The sequence below is a fragment of the Phalangium opilio genome, unplaced genomic scaffold (genome assembly GCF_054372755.1).
Source record: "Phalangium opilio isolate 3A_F unplaced genomic scaffold, DU_Popi_V2 ptg000043l_1, whole genome shotgun sequence".
Lineage (NCBI taxonomy): Eukaryota > Metazoa > Arthropoda > Arachnida > Opiliones > Phalangiidae > Phalangium > Phalangium opilio.
Genome location: NW_028324167.1, coordinates 6,008,648 through 6,017,353, shown reverse-complemented (window position 1 = coordinate 6,017,353; position 8,706 = coordinate 6,008,648). Strand labels below are relative to the sequence as shown.

Here is an 8,706-nt window from a genome sequence, read left to right as displayed (position 1 = left end):
TGATGGTGCCCATTTTGAACAATTTTTGTAGAACAATGTAATTGGGTTTCATTCGAATTATTGTAAAAGTAATGGGGTTGGATTGGAATTATTGTAAATGTAATGGGTTCGATTCAAATTATTGTAAAATTAATGGAATCGATTCGATTTATTGTAAAATTTAACGGGTTCATTCGATTTATTGTAAAATTTAAGGGGTTCTTTCGATTTATTGTAAAATTTAAGGGGTTCATTCGATTTATTGTAAAATTTAAGGGGTTCATTCGAATTATTGTAAAATTTATGGGTTCGATTCGATTTTTTGTAAAATTTAAGGGGTTCATTCGAATTGTTGTAAAACTTAAGGGGTTCATTCGAATTGTTGTAAAACTTAAGGGGTTCATTCGAATTGTTGTAAAACTTAAGGGGTTCATTCGAATTGTTGCAAAACGTAAGGGGTTCATTTGAATTATTGTAAAAGTAATGTGTCTAATTGAAATAAAGAATAAAAGACTGGTCAGTTACCAGTACATCTGAACAAACAAGTAACCGATATCTGAGCTACTTTCCTTACCTTTAATTACAATCATTAATAAAAACAAAGGGATTAACGATTTGGCCGTTTAACACGTTCACGGTCTTCCACTAGGTTTGAACTTATTTCGATCATTGCCTTATGCTCAATAATCGAAAACAATTGGGTCAAAACCACAAAACTAGTGCGATAGTTCTGCAAAATCTCCTTGTTTTTCGGCCTACTTTTGAGAGCCCATAACGTCGCAACGGAGCGCTTTACCCCAAAACGTCATAGAACCTTTCGGACTCCTTTTGACCCAAGGAACATGCCTGTTAATTTGTGCCAGACTTTCCAGAAACACCCTGTATAGTTACGATTACGTAAAGAACTGAACTGAGCCAGAATGTTCAGGCCCTGCCCATACGGACATCCAATCAACAGCCCTATGTCAAAATGGCGTCATCAGCATGATATCCAACCAACAGCCCTAAGTTCGATCCTGACCGACCAATCCGCGAGCTTAAGTCTGGGGGAGGAGCATACCTTTTCTGCAGAATACGGACCCTGGTTAAACGACACCGTCCCTGATGCAGTTATACATATTAACGACTTTACCCTTCTACGGCGAGATACAAACGGGGTGGAGGTGTCTGTTTGTACTATCGGTATAACTTAACCATTGTACACAACGCCGATAACCAGGACCATAGGACCTCTACGAAATATATTTGGTGCACTTTAAACGAAAATAATATCAGCCCAATGCAAATCTGCGTATACTACCACCCACCCAACGACCATATGACCACCGAAGAATTGTCAACCGAGATATCATCACTCTTAGGTCGCATTCTCCAAAATCCTAATCACCAGGCCCTCCTGATGGGTGATTTTAACTGCGACCTCCTTCATGGACCCGCCTCAGCTAAAACCAAGGTACTCAAGAAACGTTTATTTTCATTTAAACAACTTATTGAAAAGCCAACTAGAACGCTCCACTCCAACGTCAACCTCCCTAATCGACCATATCTACACTACCCACCCAACGAGAATAGTTGACAGTGGGATCATCGACTGTGGGGCGTCGGATCATGACATAATATACTGTGTCAGGAAAAGGGCATGTCCAAAAATAAATAAGACAATAAAGCAAGTGAGAGACTTTAGGAATATGAACTATGATCAATTTCCCAACGCCATGATCACAGCTCTGAATAATTTTACCTTCACCCACGTCGACGAAGGTGTCGCGAAACTAGAATCAGTAATTACTAAATGCCTGAAACAATACGCCCCCATTACCTCGAGGAGGAAAGAAGTCAAACTTACCCCCTGGCTTACTAATAACATTAAAAATATTATGCACCAACGCGACGTTGCAAAGGCAAAGTCGAACAAGAATCCGCACCTTTCCCAATGCTACCGCGCTCTACGAAATAAGATTACAAAACTTATCAAACCTGCAAAAAATAACTATTTCAAGAACTGTAACAAACACTCAGGAAATATCTGGAAATCTTTAAAACCATTCCTTAAGCCAAAGGATAAAGGAACCCCTTCATTAAAAAACAACGACGTACTAACTAATAGTTCTGAAGAAATTGCCGCGCTCTTTAATGAATTTTTTATTAATAAGCAATTAGCGACATCTTCTGTTGTTATACCCCTCCCTCCCTCATCTACAAACGGCGATCACGATAATAAAATGGAATTCAAGGAAATCTCAGAACAAACCGTATTTCACTCCTTAAAAAACCTACCCAATAGCATGGTAGCTGGAACAGATGTCCTCTTCACCTCATTAATCAAAGGCATGGCGATCGTGATTGCCCCTGCTAAGACTAAAATCATTATTGAATCGTTCCGAAGCGGTTGTTTTCCGATGAGATGGAAAGAGGCAAAGGTTATCCTCATTTACAAATCTGGTGACCGTACGGTTCCCGGTAATTACAGAGGAATCTCTATTCTGCGAACATGGTCAAAGACTCAGGAAAGATGTGCACATAACCAACTACTAAAATTTGGGCTTGATAACAATCTCTTCTACGCCATGCAATCTGGGTTCCTCCCAGGCCGCTCGACTAATTCGTGTATCTTGAATCTACATGAGCGAATAATAAACCACCTTGAAACAGGCAAATTTGTGGCGGTAGCCTTCCTAGATATGTCTAAGGCATTTGACAGCGTAAATCACGATATCCTTCTACGTATACTCGAACAAATCAACATCGGGGAAACCTCTTTGAAGTGGTGTAGCCAATACTTAAAAATCGCATCCAAAAAGTATGGGTAGACGGAACATACACTTCCCCTTTAATGTTAAAATCGGGAGTACCGCAAGGAAGCGTCCTAGGTCCCCTTTTTTTTAATCTCTACACGAGTGGGAATCATAAGGCATTAAAGAACACGGAACTAATGGAATACGCCGATGACGACGCCCTCCTAACTGCACATGAAAATCATAGCCCACTCCTAAAGAATCTGAACGCAGATATCAGGTCCTTGATGGCAACACTGGATTCCGAAGGACTTGCACTTAATATTAAAAAGTCAGCACTCATGATCTTCGCTCCAAACTAATCAAAAAGACTTGAAGCACAAAATGTGACTGAACTCTCTGGTGTTGGTAGTGCACATGAAATAGCGTAGTAAATATTACTTTTTGTATCAAATCCTTCTACCAGTAAAATTTGTAGTATGTTATTATGCTTTCAGTTTTTTGTTTTCTTTTTTATTTTTGCACACCGCCATCTGGCGTGAGCAAAAATGTTAGTCTCTATACGGGACAATTGACGAGGGAAAAGCCACTCGGCAATAAAGTCTTTCTGAGGGTGTAAGATGTGAAGCGTATTACGCCGTATAACGCGGAAATACATTCGGGATTACTTTCTACAGTTTTTATCTCAATATTAGAACGGATTGTAGGCATATCACCCGAATTTACGGCATTAAAACCTCCAAAGAGGTAATACCGGGAGAATACGCCAGTGGCTGATCCCTCGTTATTTTCTCCTTCCCTTGAGAGCGTCGTTCTGCAGTGCGAGGCTGCGAGCCGCTCGAGTGCGTCGTTCTGCAGTGCGGCTGCGAAGGGCGGGTCCTTCTGCAGCCTGCAGGGATGCCATCGGTCTGCAGCTTGCAGGGATGCCATCGGTCTGCAGCTTGCAGGGATGCCATATTGGGCGGGAAAGCCGCCAATTGGGCTGCTTCTCTAAAATATTGGCGGGAAATAGGGTTGGCTGTTTAAGATGATACTGAGAATAAGGGGAGATTGCCGCAGCGCGTCGGCTGCGTGCGGACGGCATTACGGCAATGCTCTAAGCCTTTGCTTAACTGAATTTTCTACTTTGATTTAAGTATTAATTTTTCAAGCTAAGTATAATTTTTGTGATCTAAGTGAGACCATTTACTAAGGGTAGATTAGGGGCGCGTCAGCTTCCAGGGAGACGGGAGTCTTGTCTACTATTTAAGGGGAATTTTAGCTGCGCGAGCTTTCGGGTTTGAGTTTTGACGGAAGAGTGGAGACCGGGAGAGGAGACGGGACGGGAGTCTTATGTACCGTCGGGAATGCTCTAAGCCTTTGCTTAACTGAATTTTCTAATTTGATTTAAATATTAATTTTTCAAGCTAAGTATAATTTTTGTGATCTAAGTGAGACCATTTTTGTTCGTAATATATTATTTTACTAATAGCTCCTTAGAAGGTTGCGTCAAATGAGGAATTTTAGCTTGACCATTGCAAGCAAAAGTCTGAGGCCATTGCCCAACGTTCACTGAGTCAAATTATCTTATTACATTAGCACATATAATGATAAGTTTAACCACGGTTATCCTGTTGAGATTGTTTTAAAGTTCCTAACTCTCGAGTTTGAAGTTATATACTGTCTAGTGACAATTGAAGTTCCGATTTAATGTTATAATCAGACTAGGATCGTTAGCCGATATCGTAAATTAACCAATGTCAATATCAAAGCTTAACTGAAACACGGATACCAATTTTTTTAACTCATTAATCTGAAATAAAAATATAATCTTTCATATTTAAGAAATATTCAGGTAGTATTTTTAAAATATTAATTAAAAGACGTAGTAATTGTCTAGATTAGTAAAATCCATTATCGGTAAGTGTACTCATACAAATGGCCATTTATTAAAGTTCCTTTATAGAAACTAGTTCAAAAGAAAGGAAAATTTTATTTATATTTCTCCTTTAATATCACAAAACGTTAATATTTCTAATTTGGAATAGAAAAACTTCGGGAATTATGCAAAGAAGCTGTCAATTTTGGTGTCAGAAAATAGTAAAATTCATCATCTTTTGAAACTTAACCTGAGAAATTTAAATTAAAGAATAGCTTGATATCTTTTCCTGTGGGTAATTATTTGATATTGATATTTTCGTTTCATTGATTTTAAATAAATTGGTTTTGACATCGGTTAATTTACGATATTGGCCAATTGATCATCACTATTAGTTTAAATAATTTCAATTAAACGGTTCAAAAGCTTCAGGAAAAGCTTAGTTTTATAATGAATAAAATTCTAATTTTAAAGTAATAAATTAATTTATCGTAGGTAATTAATTTACTGCCTTAGTGTAATTTATGCTGAAATAAAAACATGCATTGAAACAGGAAGTGACGTACATTTGGGTAAGTGTTTGGCGGGAGATTCAAATGTTGATTTGGGTTAAAGAAATAAGAGAATAATTTGAGATGGTGAAATGTTTGGCGGGAGATTAAAATGCCTATTTACGTTAAAGAAATAAGAAAATAATTTGAGATGGTGAAATGTTTGGCGGGAGATTCAAATGTCGATTTGGATTTGGGTTAGAGAATAGGGTTTTAAGCTCTCTCTCCTTATGGAACCAACCCTAATGTTTACATTTGGATTTAGTGTCCCTGGATACATTTTAATTGTTCTGCTAATTTCCGCTCTCACGAATTTCCATGAGGCTCAAAGTATTTGACTTATTTCCGCCCCCTTTTCAACCTTGTCTTGCTGTGAGCTATCAGGGTTCATACAAACCTGGAAAAATCAGGGAAATAAATAGTTGACGAAAACCTCAGGGAAATTTAGAATTTTTAGTATAATTCAGGGAAATCAGGGAACTATGCGTCAAACAGAGGCCGAGTAATTAAGCAAAATGTTCATGACATGAACATACCCTCCATAGGATTAACATTCCACTAATCTTTGAGGCTCATAGCTCTGGTTCTACTAGAGATACAGGGATGTCCTTCGAGTATGTTATAGTCTTATTTGCCTAACAATAACATCCAACGATACTAAAAACTTGGGATTTTGTCAAACAAGGGTCGAATAATTAAGCAAAATGTTCGTGAACATTCCCTCCATGTACTATACTTTGGAGGCTCATAACTCTGATAATATTAGAGATACGGGGAATCGGGGATGCCCTTTGATTATGTAATTGTCCTATTTACCCTTCCTCCTTCGTTAACATTTGCTCCATAGGATACTCCATATACGGGAAAAATCTAGGAAACTCAGGGAAGTATATGGGGAAAACCTGGAAATCTCAGGGAAATTTGTTTTCCAAAGTTGTATGAACCCTGCCTATTGTGTCGGTTTTCTATTTAGCCGGGACGGAAGTAAGATAACTTTGAGACACTTATAGGGGTCACTGCCTCACTGGACCAATGTCCTATAAATTGATTGGGTGTGCAAAAATGTTCTGGTTGCTGGACCAGCTTGTTTTAGAACCCTTTCTCAAAAAAATGAAGCTTTAAAATATTTTAATGTTTAGAAATATGTCTGTCTTTGTCATAATTTTCAAACCACGAAACGTTAGTGGCTAATTTTTAATTTCGATAATATTCAGTTTCATTCAGAAAATTGTTTCTATTCAGGCCTAATTTGACATGTAACTAACAATTGGAACAATACACTTTGAGGCGAAAGCAAAAGCTATATTTAGGGTGGCCCTTAAAAGGCCCTTTTCTGGTATACAGTTTAAAATGCCATGTCCATGACTGTCGATCGAATCTAAGAATCCAAGCAAATGCTTTTGCCCTTATTCTAAAAATTATTCAATATAATGGACAGCCATTTTTATCGTAGGATAAGAACGGTACATAAAATGTATTTTCTCCTGATACGGGTTCGTTCCTTCTTCGCCTTCTGCTCCTCCTTCTTCCTTTGCTCCCTTACTAGGGCAAAAGAGTCCCAGTCCACCTGGACCATAGCGTCCTTTATTAACTGCTTTGCTTTTAATTTTCCTACCTCTTGCCTTAACTTTTGGAACTCGTCCTAAGCTCTTTCTGATCGATAAATGATGCTCCTCATGGGCTTGAAACTCAATATATAGGTTCCTAATTCTTCTTCCGCGCTTACCCCTTCAGTTTTGTAAAGCCAAAGAGTTTGGTCGAGGTAAAAACTATGAGGATATAGGTAAAAACCCGGGAAACGCTCTCTAGATGCTAAACAAGTAGCGCAAGTTAAGCTGGACGTGTCAGTGTCCTTCTTACAACTAAATTTAGTCGGCATTAGAAGCAAATTTTAAGCTTTAAATGTATTATTGCAAATGAATGTTAAGACGTTAACTGAAAAGCGAAAGAAATCTAGCCTATTGTTTCCACGTCCACCCAAGGGGTACGATAGAATCGAGTCATTTACTCATAAAAACGACGTTGCGGCGTAGTTCTTATTATTAAATTGACTCGGTGTATGACGCGTTCTTATTTGGAGGAAGTGTACTACGAGGGGTTTCGCCAGTAGCGCTAATCCCCTCTAACGCCAAACTATGGCTCGATGACAGAGCCCTGGTAAGAAAAAAAAACAAGATAAAGGTTATTCGTTGAAATGCTCTTACAATGGGGGAAGCGGAAACACACCTCTGGCTTATTTACTTGTAAAGCTCGCTCAAGGCTTTCACTTTTTGCATCGTTGAAATGGTTTTTCCGTTATGGCCGGAGCGCTGGTAACGCGTTATCGCTATCGCCCGCTCCACAGCAACGTTCATTAGGGTCGTTGACATTGAACATGCCAAGTAATTCATGGCGAGTTTGGCTAAGTTTGGCATGGCGGTTGCCTCGGCTCTCCAAATATCCAGGGGAGCCATGTTACTGTTTTATCCACTTTTTGTGGTAGGGCATCCTTTATATAGATGCTGACATCCCCAGAAGGCGATGCTGGCAATGCCTTTGATCCACCAGGTGGAGCCAGGGACGGGAACATCGAATCTCAAGCTTCTGCTTCCGCTTCGTTGTCGGTTTCCTCTTCGTCTTCCATGTCTTTTTATCTTTTTGAACTATTTTCAAAACCCCATCCAAACTCGGAACGCGAAAGGTTGGATATTGTTCACTTCATTTTTCAGTAACAAACTCACCTGTAAAGAGATAAATCCATACATTATAATTTAAGTAACTGTGAAATAGAGAATACAATTCGCCTCTGGGAGGGGATATCAATAAGGCAAGAGATAAGGGTTAGCCTAAGATACTTTAGTGAAAGAAAATTTTACCAGTGAACATATATCTTATCTGCCGAGGGTCCAAAAACTAAGCCAATATAAAATTTTTATCGTTGATAACACTAGCGAACGTGTCGGCAAAATCTTTTTCGAGATTTACTTTCAAATCAAGAAAGTGTCAGAAATTTAGCTTCCCGATCTGCACGAACGCCCCGATTAATAGGCCCAGAGTCTTCGCCGCCACTTGCTCGAAAGATTCAAATTCTTTGGCCGCTGCTTTTATAGGTTTATACAGGTACAAAAACTCTCTCATGACGTCCATGTCGTTTGAACTTTTATCGGCACAATCCAAGGTCGAATGAAGATTCTCCTCTCTTTCCTCTTCATACTTGAAGAAATATAAGAAAATCAAGGTTATTTTTGATACTGACATTACCTTTATTCATTGAGAATGATCAAGTTCCGAGAGAAGAGCGGACTTCTCGAAGGAGCCTTAATGCGCTCTCGGAAAGTAAATACGGCTTTCGTAGTTAGAACACAGAAACCTTTGTTACTGGAAGGAGCCGTTTATATCTTCCCGTCAAAGTGGTTATGCTTAAGATAGGACCGGAGAGGTTTCACTTTATCGCGGCTACACTCGACGGTCAATTAAAGTTTTATGGTTCTATAGACTAACGTGCGAGGTATAGACTTTCATTAGATGGGCCGTGCCGTCGACGGCTCGTTTAGATTCCCCATGATTAGGCTTAAGATATAGGACGGGAGAGGTTTCTCTTTAA

At 39.1% G+C, this 8,706-nt stretch overlaps 1 long non-coding RNA gene across 1 annotated transcript; it reads right to left on the bottom strand.

Moving 5' to 3' along the window:
• Positions 1 to 5,797: 5,797 nt before the first annotated feature.
• On the bottom strand, positions 5,798 to 8,451 carry LOC149677932 (uncharacterized). Its single transcript, XR_016366447.1, has 2 exons — positions 7,350 to 8,451; positions 5,798 to 7,277 (listed from the first exon to the last, which is right to left on the bottom strand). It is a non-coding gene; the product is annotated as an uncharacterized LOC149677932 (long non-coding RNA).
• Positions 8,452 to 8,706: the final 255 nt, after the last annotated feature.